Source organism: Amblyomma mixtum, chromosome 2 (genome assembly GCF_055824585.1).
Source record: "Amblyomma mixtum isolate Tamu chromosome 2, ASM5582458v1, whole genome shotgun sequence".
NCBI lineage: Eukaryota > Metazoa > Arthropoda > Arachnida > Ixodida > Ixodidae > Amblyomma > Amblyomma mixtum.
The window spans coordinates 340,690-359,228 of NC_143013.1; the positions used below are offsets into that span (position 1 = coordinate 340,690).

Genomic DNA, 18,539 nt, shown 5'->3' on the forward strand with positions numbered 1-18,539 from the left:
AAAAGCCACTTTGTTTCTCTTCCCGGCATGCATATACGTTATCAGCAAGAGTCCCTGAATGCCGAAAGCACTGGTTATGGTAATTCCAGGCTGCCTTCGGAGGCAAAAAGTTTACAATGTGATGTTTTTACGTGCGCACACATAGTAAGTACATCGGCGTGCTTTGACTCGGGTACTGCGTTGCAGAGTGGTAAATAGTTACGTCCTCGTCCGCCGCAGTGATTCCGCTTCCAAGCACTCATACACAGTCACCGTATGCACGCGATCATAAGCCTATTCGGACACATTCGACATGATCCTCGCCTCGTTATCCTGTTACCTCGTTCCTAAAAAAAAAAAAAAGTTTCTACCCTTACAAAAATTTCTACCCAGTTTTAATTAAATACTTATTGACTCTCGGCAATAAACTGTATTGTGGTTTAATTGAGAGCTTATAGACTTTTTTTGTCGAGTTTCAATTTAAAATTGGCCACCGTATTCCAATTGACTGTTTATTAACTTAACTCGATAGATCCAAATTGAGATTTTATTGACTGGCAATACATATTTAACTGACTGTTTATATACCTGCAGTTCACATTTAATTGCATGTCAATTAGCACTGAATTCATATTAAGTTAACATTTAATTGCCAGTTTATTATGAACTCTTTTGTGGTTTAATTGACAGTTTATAGACTTTTTTGTGTTGAGTTTCAATTTAAAATTGGCCACCGTATTCCAATTGGCAGTTTATTAATTTAACTCAATAGATCTAAATAGAGATTTTATTGACTGGCAATACATATTTAACTGACTGTTTATAAACCTGCAGTTCACATTTAATTGCCAGTTTATTACTTGGCATTTTTATTTAATTGACCTGCAGTTCACATTTAACTGACTGTTTATTAAAAGATCTAAATACATCCAGTCGAAAGTTTACTGGTTGTTTATTACCTTGCCACAGTGTTCCGAGCTACATAGTGCATCCGCTATGTGCGTGTGGTGATCTCAAAATCACAACACTGCGATACACTCGCACAAAAGAAAATTGGCGAATGACCCTTCCTGGTGTTTCGAGACCAGATTTTCAGAAATGAGTTCTGTGACATGGCATAGTGTGTTCTCATCTGGTGTGACTCAGCCGGCTGATACCAGCTCTGGTGTGCTTTGGTTTACTGTTTCCTGGTGCGGTTGGTGTAGCATTCCGGGATGATGATGTCAAAGGAAGGGTGAACCATCCAGAAACAAATTTGTTACCTAACATGTCTTCATAGTGATGCTCAATGTTTGGACATACTATCGGGAGCAAAATTAAGAAACCAATGCAAGTGCATGCTGAAACGTGCCATATTGCATATGGGCATCGGTCTCGACAACAGGATTGCTTCGTCAGGCGGCGCCCACATGCAGTTTGGTAAAATTCGGCAAGAACTCACAGGGGTCTCTCAAATTTGAGCACGGTAGTATGTACGTAGCAGCATGCAAATAAGTATTACATGATTCATGTTCTTGAGAAGCACGAAGAGCAAGTATGTATTGAAAGAACAAAAAAAAATGCTCACATTTGCCTAAGAGCAACCTTAGCTTTATTAGTAGACAAAAGCAGCGAATGAGTCTGAGTCGCACTGGAGGCCCCTTGCGTCATAGCGTGCATCTTTTCCGAGAAAGTCGAATATCTTTCATTGCCTTGATGGCAGCTTGAATCCATTTGTGTGTAGCGACAGTGCCTGAAGATTAAGGGAGAAAAATTATATATTTATTATGATATACACTGCTACAATGATCCCATTGCAAAGACAACTAGCAAATGCTGCTATTTGCATTAAAGGAGGATGGCTAATGTGACAGCACCCATGAATGCCAACACTGAATCAGATCTCTTAGGCCTCAACACTTTTAAAATACCGAGCTTCACAGCACATGGCTGCCAAATACCAACAGCCTTATTTCTAAAGCATGACAGCTGAGCATTCATGAAAATTTGTTAACTCCTGGCTAGTTTTTCTGCTCATGCACTGCCCCATTGGTCTCAGAACCTCGCCATTTAAGCTATTTATACTGTCCCTCACATGAGCTACAAACTATGCCCATCAATTAACCTCTTCTATACAAACCTTCACATGATGACATACCTACAGTGAATTGGTCACTAGCTTCCATCCCATACATTTGTTATTACCCTTTGTTTTGTGCTTCCTAATAAACCACTAACAAATCCTGAGTTGCAATTCTCGAATACACTGACGGAGTGAATATATACTTCTGTGCTAAATCCAGCTAAAACCAGTAATCACCTGTGAGTGCATCCATTTTTACTTGCGTGAGTGTCTTCTGTACAGCCTTTTCCTTGCCTTCCAATATCCTTCTCCTGAGCAGCTGCCAATGAAGCTGCGCTGTACCACTGCTTCTCTTCACCACACAGTTGTGGTGGCCCGCTTCAGAAATACTGCATCCTTCTGGATTCCGTCCAGAGTTTGTACACAGACTTTTCAATCTAGAAGCAATAAATGAATGCACCTGCAGGAAACAGAACACAGGAATAAAATTTCTATGCTATAGTCACAGCCAGGAATGAGGCGTTAATTGCGGGTTTAACGTCAAAGCGACTCAGGCTTTGAGGAACACCGCAGTGAAGGGCTCCAGAAATTTTGGCCACCTCGGGTTCTTTAATGTGCACATACATCGCAGAGTACACGGGCCTCTAGATTTTGCCTCCATCGACATTACACCGGCGCGGCCAAGATCGAATTGCATTTGTTGATTGCATAGTGTCATATGGTAATATGCTTTCATGCCTGTTGAAGCATGCAAGTCAGAAATCATGTAGTTGTTTAAAATAAACACAAAACTTACACCCTCACAATGATGGTGTCATGCAATAGTAGTAGGTTCCGATGTAAGAAAGAAGTGAAAACGGCAATTGTGTACTTTGCCTTTTTATAACGTTAACTGCACAAATCATTTAGGAAAATGATTTCATGCTGATGAAAATCACAGATTAGTGTGTGTAATAGCAAATATTCAAAAATAAAAATAGTATGCAACAGTAGGAGCACTGCCTGTATATCACACAAGAGGCTGGGCTTGCTAAGAGCAATTCTGTAATTCCAGCTTTTCCACATGCCCTTGACACAACACTGAAATGTGCAATACCTAAAAAATTTAAATGTGATAAAGAAGGAAGTGTAACACACACTGACGACTCACTAGTAGACAGAGGAAGTAGAAATAGTAATGCAATAACCAGCACTAAAACGCACTAGCCTTCATAACAAAACATGATGCAATTAGTCACATCAAGATGCAGAGCCATGCCAGACAAGCCAGTTTCTTAGAATGGCAAAAGCACCACTACACTCTAGTATTTCCAAAAAGGTGCGCATGTTACAAGCCAAGTGCTTCTTTATTGCTAGCTATTTTTCACTATGACCATTGCTGCTAAGTGCATGAGAAAAAGAGGGTAACATTTCGCATTTTACCTCTTTGTTGTTTGGTTTGCTTTTCTTTGTACTTGGCTCCTTTCTATTTCTGAGTATATACAGTGCAACCCATATAATGTGGGAAACTGATAATGTAAACAGTTGTTAGTGCAGCATGCATTCATGTCTTATATCCTATTCTTTTCGAGTTGTTTAGCCATGCCATCAGGTAGCAAGCCAAAAATCTGAGTCAACCAGGTCGCTACAATCTGCTAGACAAATATATGTGAATTAGAGCAAGTATACTCACCGAAATGGCAAAAATCTTAAGGTTTACAGTTAAATTACTATTAATGCCTTTCATATTTTGCTCCTCAAGTGAAATCAGATGCCTTCGCTGGAAAGGTCTCTGAGGATCAATAACTTTGTGTGGGCTAGTCGGTTAAGCATCATTGTAAGAGGCAGCGCAAAAGAAACCAGGATGAAAGGGAAGACACATATACCACAGGACGAGCGCTGAACTACCAACTGGTAGTTGGACGAGTGCTGAACTACCAGTTGGTACTTCAGCGCTCGTCCTTTGGTCTACGTGTCTTCCCTTTCATCCTGGTTTCTTTTGCGCAGCCTCTTACAATGGGTCTCTGAGGAGTGTCATGTGACACTGGCGTTACAGTAGAAGAATGAAAGTTATCCTACGGCTACAACTGTTTAGGAGGAGTGCTATGTGACACAGGTATTACAGTAGAAGGATAACAAGGCTGTCCTCCTGCTGTAATATCGCCTTAAAATGCTGCTCTGTAGCCCGCCACTTCAAATCCAGAATCAAAGTTGCAGTATTGGATGACGCCTTATTGAGAAGAAACACACATATACTATTTCAAAGGCAAATGCCAACATATGCCGTCAACACTGGTTCAAAGCACACTGGTGCAACACACTGATCTCAACACAGAGTTCTAGAAAAACGCACTTTAGAAAACTCAGTACTTACATGTGTTCTGCAATACACGTTGAACGGGCACAGACAAGGAAGACAGCCCCACAGTTGGACAGCGGAGACATCCTTTTCAGTGACAGCTCTTTTCAGACCTCTTCACCATTGGACAGCAGGCACTTCACCTGCATAACATCATAATTTGAATTTCACCTGTGCAATCTATGGAAGATGATGTACCCACAATGACTGTGTTAATGGGTAAGAATTCGTACTGCCAGTTTCACACAAACACAAAGCAAAGTTTAAACAGACAAAAGTTACCTTGCTCACACTTGAATCCACAATAAGCTCTGCACTGTTTAGGGTTCTTCAGAAATAATTAATCTGAAAGGGCTGTTAGAAAAGGCTGCAAAGTGCTCGAGCCTATTTTTGGACTGGTTATTCTTCAACATCTAACAATGATTTTTCTTCACGGTCGCCTGCCACTAAAAGCACTTTACGGCTACACTAATGATCGAACAGGCAGTTTTCTCATTGGGGAAGCCGCATCACTCCTCTATTTACGCGAATACGCGTTCATACAGCCTGTTACTGGATGTGGCTTTTTGAGCTTGTAAGACACCACTGCAAGGCGATTGCACCGACAGTTCAGCCTTGGAGGACGACGTATTCAGTCTGCCTTTGACTCCAACGCGATTAACCGCCCGCCACAGTGGCCAGTAGCGCGTATCGCTTGGTTTGGTTTATTGGGGTTTAACGTCCCGAACTATAAGGGACGCCGTAGTGAAGGGCTCCGGAAATTTCGACCACCTGGGGTCTTTAACGTGCCCTGACATCGCACAGTACACAGGCCTCTAGAATTCGCCTCCATCAAAATTCGGCCGCCGCGGCCGGTATCCAACCCGCGTATCGGGTCCGGCAGCCGAGCGCCGCAACCACTGAGCCACCGCGGCGAGTCTGGTGCCGCACAGTCCGCTGCAGCGAACACGACTCGATGTCGTATCGAGCAGAGTATATCAAATGCCGAGCCCTGACGCGTACTCGCGTAGCGCAGTATGCAGCGCCAGAGACCGAATGACGCGCACTATGGGCCACCGAGGCGGGCAGCTATGGGTTAGCTGCGTCGAATGCAGAGCGAACACAGCATACCCCTAGAGCTCGACAGCAGGTTTAATCGTCTCGCATAGGTGTGTTCAAAGCTTACGAAGCCACTTCAAGAAATTGTATCGACGCGTGTACGCGCAGCACATAATGCAACGCTAAACAGGTCAAGTTGCGTGCACTATCGTCAAACCGCTGCGAGCGGATAGCGACGAAAAACATGCGTGCAGGCAGCAGTGCACAACCACGTCGAACAATGATTTTAGCTTATTTTCACGGCGTTCGCGTCGCAACGGATACACTGTGAAGACAGACAGGCCAGCTAGTTATAGTGACTCAATGTAGAGTGCATTTTGCCACCGCAGAAATAACCGTGCACAATGGCGGCAGCGCCTCATCTCTTCCGTTTCTTCTCGCCTTAGTGCTAGGTGGTTAATTTGCGTGGTGGCAAATTGCGCGCATTCCTGCGCATTATTACAGGTCTTACCTGAAAACGAAGACTCGACGCCTTCCAGTAACCGCTTTCTTCTTTTGTAAGGCGGTTCCGGTAGATAAAAGACGCAGCAGCTTCCATCGGTGAAGTCCAACGTGCTGTCATGACGAAAAGCCAGCAGGGTTCCCGGCGCGGTCGCTTTTTCACGAAGCACACGAAGGGCTGGAAATTGTACTGCCAGCGGTGCCAAAAGCTACGATCACAGGTCAAACCAAACACGAGTTTGAAGCAGCGATTTTGAAATAAATACAACACAAAACATGCCCCAACGAGCGAGCGGCGAGCACAAACGGCAGCACGCCGGAACGACCCACGTGGTCGCGTGGTGCCCGGATGTGTTCGTCTTGTCACGTGACCTGCCAGCCTGCGCGCTCGATTTGAACGGCGTTAGCAAGTCCGCGGCGCGGGCGCAAGGTACATATGCTGTATATTGGTTTCTCAATAGGTGTGTTGAATACTGGTCTCACGAGGCATTTCAACAGCCTGTATGCTTATACTCTATGGTCCAATCAAGATGATGCCATTTTATTTCATGCGTTTGCCTCCTTTTTGTTGTAATAGTCTTTAGTTACCCTCGTGTACATACGTGTGAATGCTCCCTTTGTGAGCAAATGTGTCCGGCCCCTTATAACCCACACCTGTAAAAATCCCCAATTGGATTGACATCTTCAATCGTAATAAATATCAGGTTTTTCAGGGAAGACTCGAAAATTTTCAAAAATAGGCTTTTTGGGGTAAAAATATGGCTTTTGCGGCACATTATTACCAGTATCGCTGGACACCGGGAAGCCGGTTAATTGTCTTAGGTAGTAAGCTGGTAAACTAATTTCTAACTTTTTAACTATCAGAGATAGGCAATTCGTTGCAATTAGAGATTTGTAGCCGGTCGTTAGTAGTAGCCATATCAGTTTTTAGAATTTCCAAAACGCGATTACACTCGCTGCTGTGGCTCGACAAAATTTGGCTGCATCGTGCGAAAATACATTCGGTTTCGAAAGCATGCAGGCAAAGCAAGCCCTCCAGTGCATGTAACTAGTCGAAAAAGCCAAATTTTGTCGAGCCGCAGCCCCAAGGGTAATCGCGTTTTCCAAATTCTAAGATCTGATATGGCTATTACGACCAGCAACAAATCTCTGATTGCAACTAGGCGCCTAACTCTACTGATTAAAAAGTGATTTATTAAAAATTAGTAAACCAGCTTACTGAAGACAATTTACCGGCTTTCTGTTGTCCGCCAACACTGGTGATAGCACAAACCATATTTTTACCCCAAAAAGCCTATTTTTGAAAATTTTTGAAGGTGATTGCTGAAACGCCCGGTATTCAGGTAATGCTGCCTCCGCACCATTATGCTGTCACATTTATGAATCAGTAACTCAAGTGAGCTCTCCCTTACATTGTGCAATTTAATTCCAACCTAAGGATAGTTTCATACCACATTTCTCACTTGGTACCAAAAAAGAATACTGTGTTCAGTTGTACGGTAAATTTTACACTGCGAAGCGACCTCGTGAGCAGTGTTTTTCCGAGTCAACCTACAACCAACTTCAACATCATGACCTCTCCCATAGCAGATATAATATGAATAAAGGCTGTTCAGCTGAAATGGGAATCGTTTGAGCTGTTGTTGCGGTTGGTTCTAAAATTTGTGAGAAATCTGTTGTAAATTTAATTTTTGTTGCTAAAGTTTTAATTCACTTGTAGTCAATTAAATTTATATTGGGTCATATCAGTCAATAACATATTGACTTTTTAATGAGTCGTGAGAAATGGGCTGTAAATGGAATTTTTGTTGCTTGAGTTTTAATTCACTTGAAGTCAATTAAATTTATATTGGGTCATATCAGTCAAGAACTTATTGACTTTTTAATGACATAGTGAGAAATCGATGTAAATTGATTTTTTGTTGCTTGAGTTTTAATTCACTTGTGGTTAATTAAATTTATATTGGGTCATATAAGTCAAGAACTTATTGACTTTTTAATGACAAAGTGAGAAATCGATGTAAATTGATTTTTTGTTGCTTGAGTTTTAATTCACTTGTAGTCAATTAAATTTATATTGGGTCATACCAGTCAAGAACATATTCACTTTTTATAGACCAAAGTCATTAGGATTTGAGTATTAATAGACTTTTTATTGACTCAATAAATACTCTATAAACAGTTAATTGCATCTCAATGTTCATTTTTGTAAGGGTACTGTATGCCTCTGAAAGAAGGACATATCTCCAAGAAATCATTTTCGCCAAGTGCAGTGGAAAACAACGGGACGACGTAGGTTCTGACTTAAAAATTCACTTGTCATCAAATCAATGCCCAGTTACTTCTCTGCTCTCGGCATAATAAGTTGCGCGAGCGCCGTAAGGTCTGAGCCGTCACTAAAAGCCACGCGTGAGGGGACCCTCGCGTAAAAGTTGTGTAAATCCCCTCTTTTCGACTCCCTATGCTGAGGAAAACACAGACGAATTGTACTCGCGTAAATGCGGCACACAGTGCAGTGCAGTCGGAACCCATATATATACCTGCTACGCCGTATATTAAGGAACTCAGTAAGTGTTTAAGGAATGGAAGAGAGGGAGGAAGTAAGTGTTTAAGGAATGGAAGAGAGGGAGGAAGGGATCGAGTCTGGCATGGAGCGTGTATGGGCCCGTGCATGAAGTTACTGAGAGCGGCGCGAGGGCAGAAGAGGGGGGGGGGGGGGGGGGGGGGGAGCAGCGCGTTAATTCGACGCAAATCACCCTCCCCGCCGGGTAGGCCCCGCGTGGGCGGTTGGCGACCGCGCCTTGAAAACGCATAGTATAGTGTATATATTCGCATACACGCAATGCAGGCCGGGCGGCTTTCCCTCCGAAACAGTGCATCTACTACATGACTCGCAGAAGTGGCGGCGGCGAGCAGCCGAGGCGCCTATCGCTTCCGCGGCCCATCGCCTCGCAGTGCAAATCGTTTTGCACCCATCGTTGCGTGCTGGCCCGTGTAAAAAGGGGTGCCGCCCGCGAAGCGGTTGCTTGAGGGCCTCTGCCGCTTCGGCCTCCGGCCAAGCCAAGGAGAAACAGGATCCGATTTCGTTTCTGCTATTCATTACACACACAGGAGGAGGTTTGGGTGGCTTGTTCGTTTTGGGCTCTCAACCACTGAAGGTGGTTCCGCCTGGGACTAAGCGCCTGAAACAGGCTCGGGTCGGGTTGTATACAATCAATCTACTCTGAAAAGCGAATCATAGGCGTTACCAGTGCAGTGCATGGCATGACACTAATACGTAATGAGTTGCTTACCGTGCAAAGCGCATGAACCCACACGTCAGAAAATAAACTATGACAGTTAGTTGCTCCCGCGTGACAACGGACATATCCACAACAGCCCATGTTCTTAATGTATTTTTCAATCTTCAACTGGCGCCAATAGTCTATGGAGTCACTTCAAAGTGTCGCAGTATTGTGTTCTCCTAATGAAACGACAACGGCGCGTGAATAGCACGGACAAGGGACCATGATGCAGCGGCTGTCTCGCTGTAGCGAAGTACGGGAGGTCAGGCGGTGGTCATTTCTGATAGCAAGTCAGGAGCGACGAGCCAGAGATGAACAGCAAAACAATGAAATGAAGTGACGAAATAAATCAGTTTAGAGCTTTTAATATACTTTTCTAAGCGTTCAGGGCTACGACGCACTCCCGGTGCGGTATCACACGCGGCCGGCGGAGTTAGCATGTCTCAACTTGTCGGCGGCGGGCCCTGTCCACTGACCTTGAGACCGTTGTCTTCGCGGCAAGACAGCAGGTGCGGACGCCAAGGGAAAAGTGAACACGCTTTCTCCCTACGAAAGAAAGAAAGCGAGCTACGAGACTTCGCTGTTCTCAGCAGGCATCTGATACGCGTCCCAGCAGAGAAACGGTCCAAGGATCAATGTGAGAGCTTCATGCTCGATAAGCAACTTGTTCTTGAGAGGGCTTGATTAACTAGACTATCCTAAGCGTCCTTGGAAAACTCACGCGAACGCGAAGGTAACGGCGGCAAGCGATGAGCGGTGCCGTCGCGCGAAGCATTTTGCCCGTGTCCCTTGCTTCGTCGAACTGATCTGCACCAACAGAAAATTTCGCTCGTCGTCCGGAAGTCCACCCGCGATTAGCCAACCAGCAGACCCCCACTGGCCGTTTCCGGTTTGTCACATCAGGTCATCGCCGCCGTAGAGAAAATGGTTACTTTGCTGTGACTGTGAGGCAGACCCGCAAAATTAAAAAAAAAATGAACTTTTAGATCACTGCGGTGACCCGCATTGTAGCAGTGCGAAAGCAAAACGTCCACATACTACATCGACGTCCGGGCTGTTCTGATGTCCATGTACTATATCGACGTCCGTGGCTATTTTGAGACTTAAGTGCATTTTTTTTGCGTTCTTTCGCGTTTAATCGATTCGCTAATTACATCGCATAAACCAATTTTTCTCCCGCGGCAACATTTCATCCCACACTAACTGTCGCAATCACACTTTCGCACATTCATCTTAAGAGAACGACGTAAACATGGGGACAAAAGTTGCGCATATGTTTTGCGGACACTTCTTGCTGACGCGACAGAACGATACAATGCCTTCGCATTAATAGTGAAAGCAATCTGCTTGTCGGTTACGCAGGGCTGACAACATCTGGGGCGGGCTTATACGAGCGGGCGCACTGCAAAGACGAGGTGCGCGTCGATCGAGGCACGGGTACGGGCGCTCGATCCACCGTGCCGCTGCGCTCCCACTGTGTAATATACGTGCATAAACACTCGCGGCGCGTATTAGAGAGTTTTAGCGCCACTGTACGATAAACGGTAAAATGCTACCGTACGGCAAATGTGCGGCTGGCAAGCCTAGCAACGGTAGCAACGGCAATGTGTACTGTATTTACCGCACGGCTGTCCGCCCACCCTGAAACTGTCTACTCTTACTTCATTTCATTTCATTTATTTTTGACAGAAACCGGTACAGTGTATATGCTTGTACATATTTAATTTTCCTGTCTGGATAGCCGAGGCAAAGGCGTATTCAAACGCCTGACGGGGCCTCGGAACTTTTATTGCACAGATGCCTCAGACAATTCGGCGCGACGATCAAAAGTAACACTGCACTGATGGGGAGAAAAAGCAAGAAAGTACAAGTACGAAAGGAAAGAAAAGCAAAAAATGTTGTGTTGCACTAAGTACAATATTCAACGATGGACACGCATTAACAAGTGCAAAACGACCAAAATATAAGGATACACACAAGTGGTCGGCACAATTACAATTACAATAACACTACAATAACACACTACACTACACTACACTACACTACACTACACTACACTACACTACACTACACTACACTACACTACACTACACTACACTACACTACACTACACAATACACTACAATAACAACACACTCACAAGCAGAATGCGGTGACAATTTACGGGAGTGATTTTATTAAGCCGGATTGCTCAGGCACCGAACGATCCGTGACATTTGTATTCGTCTGCGCAAGCAAGCCGGCTTGGTCATCGCCGCTGCCGTAGAGAACACGTTGTTTTCGCCCTGGCTATGAGGCACACGCAAAAATTTTAAGAGAGAACAGGGAACATGTTACTGGCGTGTTTACCACGCTCGAGTGCGCAAGCACCAAGACCGCTGTGCACATCGCTGGTGCATGTCGTCTGCCGCATTCGCTTGCTTGGGGGTTGCCCACAAGCAACGAAGGGAACGGCGGCCGTCGTATCCGCGGCGCCTCGTCGTGTCGTTCTCTTTTTCGCGCACGTCGAGCTCACTCGTAAACGCGAAAACGCCTACATGGGAGAAAAGCTGTCCTCTAGCGGGCTCGTTTTTAGGGCCAGCGTATGATGCCCATGTTCAGGAGTGTATCTCGGTCACGAAATATACGCCATGCTATACTCTTGACAACGCAGGTATATTCCCATCACAAAGCATAGCGACTTGATGCAGTTAGCAATGGGAGGAGGCTTTTAAACGGGCACCGGAGGTCTTGAGATTGTTGAATACAGTAGGTTGAAACCTCGGCTAAAATCTTCGTAACTGTTGTAGTCGGACACAACTCAAGAACGAAGCTGATTTTGCCCGTCAGAGTACCCCCTTCCAGCAAATGGCGTCTGCGGAGCCTCATGACCCTGCTAGCTTGACAATGCAGGGCAATGACTATAACCCCGAAAGTGGAAGGAGACGACTATACCCTTTAATCTGCCACTCCCTGCATTGTCGAGCTAACAGGGTCGTGAGAATCAGCCGACGCCATTGGCTGGAAGGGGTTTTTTTGACAGGGGAGAGCGGCTTTTTTCTCGACTTGGGTTGGACTATAGAACTTCGTATGTTTTGAAGAGGGAATTTGTTTCCGTTGGCAATCGTAAGCCCTCTGTATTTCTAAAGGTAGAAATCAACCCCAGGGCTTGGGCAGCAAACCCTGCCCCGTAAAGGGAGTGCGCTAGAAACAGCTATAGCTTACTCTCCCTTTTTACTCATTTCGTGTTTAGGCTGTAACAGGGTTGTTTTCACTTATAGCGTTCTTTGCGCTGTTGTAGTATGACCTGAAGCTCGGGCGCTTTGTTACTCGTGCGTCGCTTTCCCACTGTTTTAGGCAGAACACGTTAGGTTTTTATTGCGAGTAATATGAAACGAAAATATGTAGGCCCACCGAACCGCTTAACCAAGGCTAGTGCCTATACATTTGCCGACAATGAGAGAAAAGAGGAGCGCACAAAAGTGATGGTAAGGAATTACAGAGAGAGAGGCGCATCAAGGTGGTTAGGCGTGTGATTAAAGAAGGGACACACAAAGTAGTTACGTACAGGTAGCGTTCTAGCTTAGTAAGTTCTTCAGACAGACTGGAACGCTGTCGCTGCACATCTACGTTACATGTCATCCACTAAAGCGGTCGACAAACACTTGGACCCTCGAGGCCCGAGGCCCAGCGGTGGCGTCGTTCTCGTCGCGCCGTGCTCTTTCAGCGAAGCGTGGCGTCGCAAATTCATCTCCGCCGCCGCGCGAGAGAAAGACGTCGCCTTTCTTTGCATATCGCGCCGCCTTCGCACGAAACAGAGCCGTCGCGGAGGAAGAAGGGGCTGCTGCAGCGACCTCTCAGATCGAGAAGCCACGTCGCAGCACTTGTGCTCGCCTCCCTCTCCCTCACACGTACAAACTATCTCTCTCCTCTCTTTATCAAACACACAGGCACACACAACACACATACACACAAAACTCGCGATGCAGCTCCCCTGCTCTCTGTTTGGACTGGCGGGAGTTGGCTCGACGCCGCGAGCGTGATGGTCCGCCCAGGCCGTCGCTCCTCTGGTGTCTTCTCCCTCCCCCGTGGTGCATGACACAACGTGAGCCAGGGCGGAGGAGGACGAAGAAATGCGACTGTTTATTCGGGCGCTCATTACAAAAGCGCCGCCCATCCGAGCCGTCTCTCCGCCGCGCTGCGTCTGCACACACACACACGCACACTCGACGCCAGCACAGGACCCGGATGCTTCTCCGAGGAGCAAGAGTCGTCGCCGATGCACCGCCGCATGCTTTCTCCCGCTGCCGCAGCAGCAACGACAACGCCGCGGCGGCAGGCAGGCACAGCTGGCGAGATGCGTCTCCTCTTGAGCGAGTGTGCGGTGTGCGCCAGCTGCGATCCGTATTCGAACCCCTCAGACGTGGTCCCCCTCTTCCTACCCCACCGAATATAAGCACGGAAAGCCGTTCTCCTCTGGCTGTGTGTTTATACGACATATAACGCGGGGAAGCTCTAGCTGTAGCTCCATCGCGCTCAGGGCTGCAAGCAGTTTTCTCTCCGAGCAGGAGACAAGACCCCTGGCGTTCGGTTGCTCGCGAACAAGTTACGGTGTGATGACGTCGTGAGGGGCCGTCCGGTGTAGTCATCTGAGCTTGCTTACACCGCTTTTGCTGGAAGGAAGCGGGTGAACCGTGAGCTTATCTTGCGGAAGAACTTGCGTTATGTTTTCTTTTCCAGTCGGACTCCGAATAATGCTATGTATATTCGACTTCACAACATCTTGGAGCGGTGAAGAAGATATATGAAAGTGTGCTGGCCACAAGCGCTCGCGAGCCAATCGCATAGGGATAGTGAAAGGCATCGCATCACACTCGTAGTTTCTACTCCGTGCAAGTAATGAAATGTGGTACGAACTGAGAGACAACTTTCCGTGGCACTGCACTAGAAGCTTCAAGAGCAAGCGAGAGAGGGGGAAACATTCGTTTGAAGGGCAGCAACGGGCGGAGTCCTCGGCTTCGAGAAGCTTGCAGAAGCCGACTCCTAGCTAGCGCTCGTATATACAGCTTCCACCGCAGTGCCACATAAAGTTATTTCCAGGATTGGCGCGTGTTTCAAATAGGGAGCTGCTTGGTGAAAACTGCAGTCTGGAAGCAATGGGCGTATGGCCAATCTGCTCTACTGAAGATTTCACTGCCACCTTGTTTCCAGCGAGAGAATTACCTCCGCGCTATAAAATTACGACTGCCTCAAATCCGACAAAGGCTGCAAGGGATCCGCATATAATTTTGACCATATACCAGTTTCAAACGCACGTACAATTCTATATCAGTACTTAAAAGTGTATCAGCGGATCGTCCTCAACGGAATGAGACCATTGCGGTCACGTATGGAGCAACCATATTAAATGTGTTGAGCACTAAATTCAAATGATGCGTATGCGGCATGCTCCTCAGTCTGATGTGCTGAAGGCCACCGTGATTACGATAACACACGCTGCAACTGGAATAGTAACTGCTGTATGGGCTGATCAAAATCGTTGGCCCCCAGAGAATATATATATATGTGTGTACCGTACTGAGTAGACCACCGAAACTACGTTGAACTCTAGCTGCCATATTTTTTTTTTCTTTTTCGAGAATTCGTAACCAAAAGTGGTCAGTCGAAGCTCACAAACAAATCTTGTCTAATTTAAGATGTTTATTAAGTTTTCTGTCTGTTTTTGTCTGGCGTTACGAGCGCGAGCGTGACGTTTTAAATGTTATGGGGGATCCCAGTCCCCGACGGAATCGAGACTCGTGCTTCGCCACTGCATCGATTCCGTTCTCAGGATGTTTGCGCACAGTTATGTATAGCACTTCATGAGCGGGAACCCGCGCGTGACAGGAAATACAAAAGTTTGGCCCAACGTTATCGCGCAACATGACTCACTCCGAGCTTCCGTCTCGTGTCTTGAGGAAAGGTGCGGCGCTCTCTTTCTGCCTACAAAAAGGGGGGGGGGGGGGGGGGGGGGTGCGTCGTCGCATTCGCATCATCCGCCCGAGTTGCTGAGCGCTCGCGCGTAACTCGGAAGAGACGGGCGTGCCTGGACACACATATACTATGTACATTTAGTCCTACCCCCTGTATATATACACCCCGCCATACTCGCGGACGAAGCCATCACGAACGCTTGCCTTAATATGAACGCGGTGTCGTCAGAAAGGTAAAATTCGGGTTTCTGAATACGGATACACGAAAACGATGAACGCGAGGAAAGGGTGAAAAGACATACACGTTATTAGCCCTAAAAAAAAGAAAAGACAAAAATGCACTCACGTTGTCACTGTGAACCATGCAGGAAAGAATATAACAAAGGCCTTAATATTGTACGGACGGGCACTGAATCGCGCCTTTGCAAGAGAGAGAGAGAGAGGCCAGCAGTGAAAGAGAGAGAACGAAATGAAAAAAACTCTTTCACACTTTACTTCTTTTGTTACGAGAATGGCACGCAAACGGTGTGCGCGCGCGACGCGGCGTGACAGCGCCATCAGCGGGGAGGCGAAATGACGCCCGTACTGCATTTTCTCCGACACCGCGCGAGCTATTGCTCGGCTGGTGCCGCTGCTGCTGCAGCGCGGCTGTGTGCGTGCCCGTCGCTGCCTCTGCGAACGCTCCTTCTTCGGGAACGGTGGAAAACGCGTATTCCTACCCCCCACGGAAAGCCATGGAAATGAAACCTGCGCGTGGCAGCGTTCGCTCGGCTAAGTTGCGTGCATTACGCGTAAAGCGATGCAGGGTTCTGTTGAGGAGCTCTACGATATGACTCTCGTGTGGAACAGTATGTCACTTTGAGAACGATCAGTTCTTTTATGGACTTAACAGTGCGTGGTTGCTGATGGCGATTGATTAAGTTACAGTCACAGAGTGCATACTGTACAAGATCCAAGGGCTTTTTGCAGCAACTGCTATAGTATAGCGAAACCGAAGATCCCTTTTCCACTCTTCCCGCCGAGATCCCGGTGGACGTTAGAGAGTAGGTATTTTTGCTCTTAATTTTGGTAGATGTGTCATGCGGCTTGCATTTTCACGTGGACATCGTCATGAACCGTTTACATTGTTATCCGGGCCGTAGCCATAGCAGTAGACGTTATCCAGATACATCATCCCGTTATTAAAATTGGTCGCGTTAAAGAAGCGTCCGCTTGTGAGAGCCACTTCTATGACTTGAGGCCCTGCACAAAGAATGCTTGAGCAAAGATGCTTTCTCTCAACCACTAGCTGCCGCCCTGCAACCCAAGTTGCAGCGATATCATTACACTCCATAAAGGAAGCAGCCATTATCGCGACTGACTCTGGTCAACAGTTTGAAAGCCACCCAATTCCTGACGCTGATAACGCCGTTTTTCTCATGGTCTCAGGGATATCACACCAGATTCTTGAGATTCACGCTACTAACGCGCAAGTTCGTGGCGGTATTTCGTTTTTCTTGAAATCAATTTATGAACAGGCACGTCGCAGAAATGCACTGTCTTTGCCAAAAGTAACCAGGCAATGAGGCGTGCTTCTCGGGCGTATAGTGGGGCCCTTAGGGCAACCCTAAGGACAAAAAGGCCTCAAAAGGTGAAGACAATGGTTGTCTTTATCTTACACCTATTTAGAGCTTCAGGGGTGCCGTAACTGATACGCTACACTGCAAAGAAACAAACTCCGTTGCTCTGCTTTAGGCAAAGAGAATAGTACAAGGTTGGATTAGTATCGCTTGGGTTATCGTGAAGCTTAACCGACACTGCATGGTGTTGGTCCGCCAGCCAGTCCCTGAAGTCTATAAACCACTATAAACTAAAAATGAACAGAACTATTCCTATTTGTAGAAACGATCTTTCTCGTTCAATTTTTATTTTTAATTGTCCAACTTGTTAGGTCCCAAAAGCAGTATCAATAACATGTAGGTGTGGTGTGCTTATGGCTAATGTGTCAAAAAAGTAGTTCTCTGGTAAACTATTTCTCACCGCGATGAAGCAGCAGGGGATATTAATGGCGCGTTTAATGGTCGACTGGTGCGGCCCTTGGGGCTGTGACTCGACATGACGTCTGATATATCTGATATCTCAGCTTACACGTTAAGGTTTCAGCCCGGAAAGGTTCCCGTGACGCGTTACTTATGCTCCGAGCACTTGTAACGTCCCGCTTGGTGGCGTTAACGGCAAAAAGCTGCGTCACACCACCTACGCCTGACTGCCGCTTGGTGCCTGCGGCTTCGTACCCCGCTGCAGCGAATTCGAAGACGCAGAGGGTAAGAAAAAAAGGCGGCGACGCTGGGGCCGCAGCTGCGCGGCTAATGGTTTCACTCGTGTTGCTTCCCAAGTCGAGCGGCGAACGCAGCCAGAAAAGAAACTGGCATCATCAAAACGTCGCTTATGGTCTCCTTTTCTCGAGAATGAGTTTTTCTCAGGGAATGGCTGATACCCCCGCTTCCTCAAATCCACGTCCCAGCTTTCTGCTGCCTTTCTCTGTCAGACTGTGTTTCGTGTCGCGGCTACATGGTCATGGATGCCCTCATTTTTTTGCTTTTTTTTTTCCTATGGAAGCTAAGAACCGAGACCGAATTTGGACGATGGGCGGGTGTCGCGCCGCGCGTGTTGCTTGGGGCGGGACGCCGATAGAGAAGCGTGTTGCGGTAGAAGAACTGCGGGGTTAATCTGTCATGCTTGCCTGGAGATTTCTTTATTCACTCACGAAAGTAATAAATATAGTTGTTTCTCAAAGGCTGTTTTTTTTTTTTTTTGCGTGGACAGGAACCTCGAATCCGACAAACGTTTATTGCGGTGCTTAGAGAATTGCGCGACACGATATATCTTTTCGCCCGAGTTGGATCTTTTGAAGTGAGCGACTGGTAGCGTGAACTGTGAGCGCGCGTTAACGCGTGCGCCACGAACCACAACTAATGCAAAAGTCGGGTAGCAACGCGTGCTGAGTGAAAAGGAGAAAGTCCATTACGGCGATGGTATATATGTCTCCTCTAAAGCGCATAGCTCCCCAATAATACCGCATGCGTTGGTCCGTCACACTCATTGAATAGGACACAAGAGGCGTATGCAACGCATAGACGTGAAACTCACATTTGAAGGGGGGAATGACATTCGTGAAGGTCATTTGCTACTGCAGCCGACACGCTAACACTGATGTGCTAGAAAAATAAACCTCAAATAAAAGAGAGGGAGAGAGAAAGGAAAAACCCCCGTTTTAAGCTATCGCTGCACTCTAATAGCAGGAAATCCGCTTGTTTCGCATGAACGGTCAAGTACGGTGATAGCAAGTGGCTCGAGGTAGCCTCCGTGTTACGATCAGGACGTCATGTTAAGGAATTGTACAGGGT

At 46.7% G+C, this 18,539-nt stretch overlaps 1 protein-coding gene and 1 long non-coding RNA gene across 3 annotated transcripts in view; both read right to left on the bottom strand.

Moving 5' to 3' along the window:
- LOC149358195 (plexin-B-like) overlaps positions 1-18,539 on the bottom strand; it is a 333,650-nt gene that overhangs the window by 166,061 nt on the left and 149,050 nt on the right. The gene's annotated exons all lie outside the window — the stretch shown is intronic.
- LOC149358196 (uncharacterized) lies at positions 2,116-6,545 on the bottom strand. The gene is made up of 3 exons (XR_016288639.1): positions 5,929-6,545; positions 4,395-4,522; positions 2,116-2,501 (listed from the first exon to the last, which is right to left on the bottom strand). It is a non-coding gene; the product is annotated as an uncharacterized LOC149358196 (long non-coding RNA).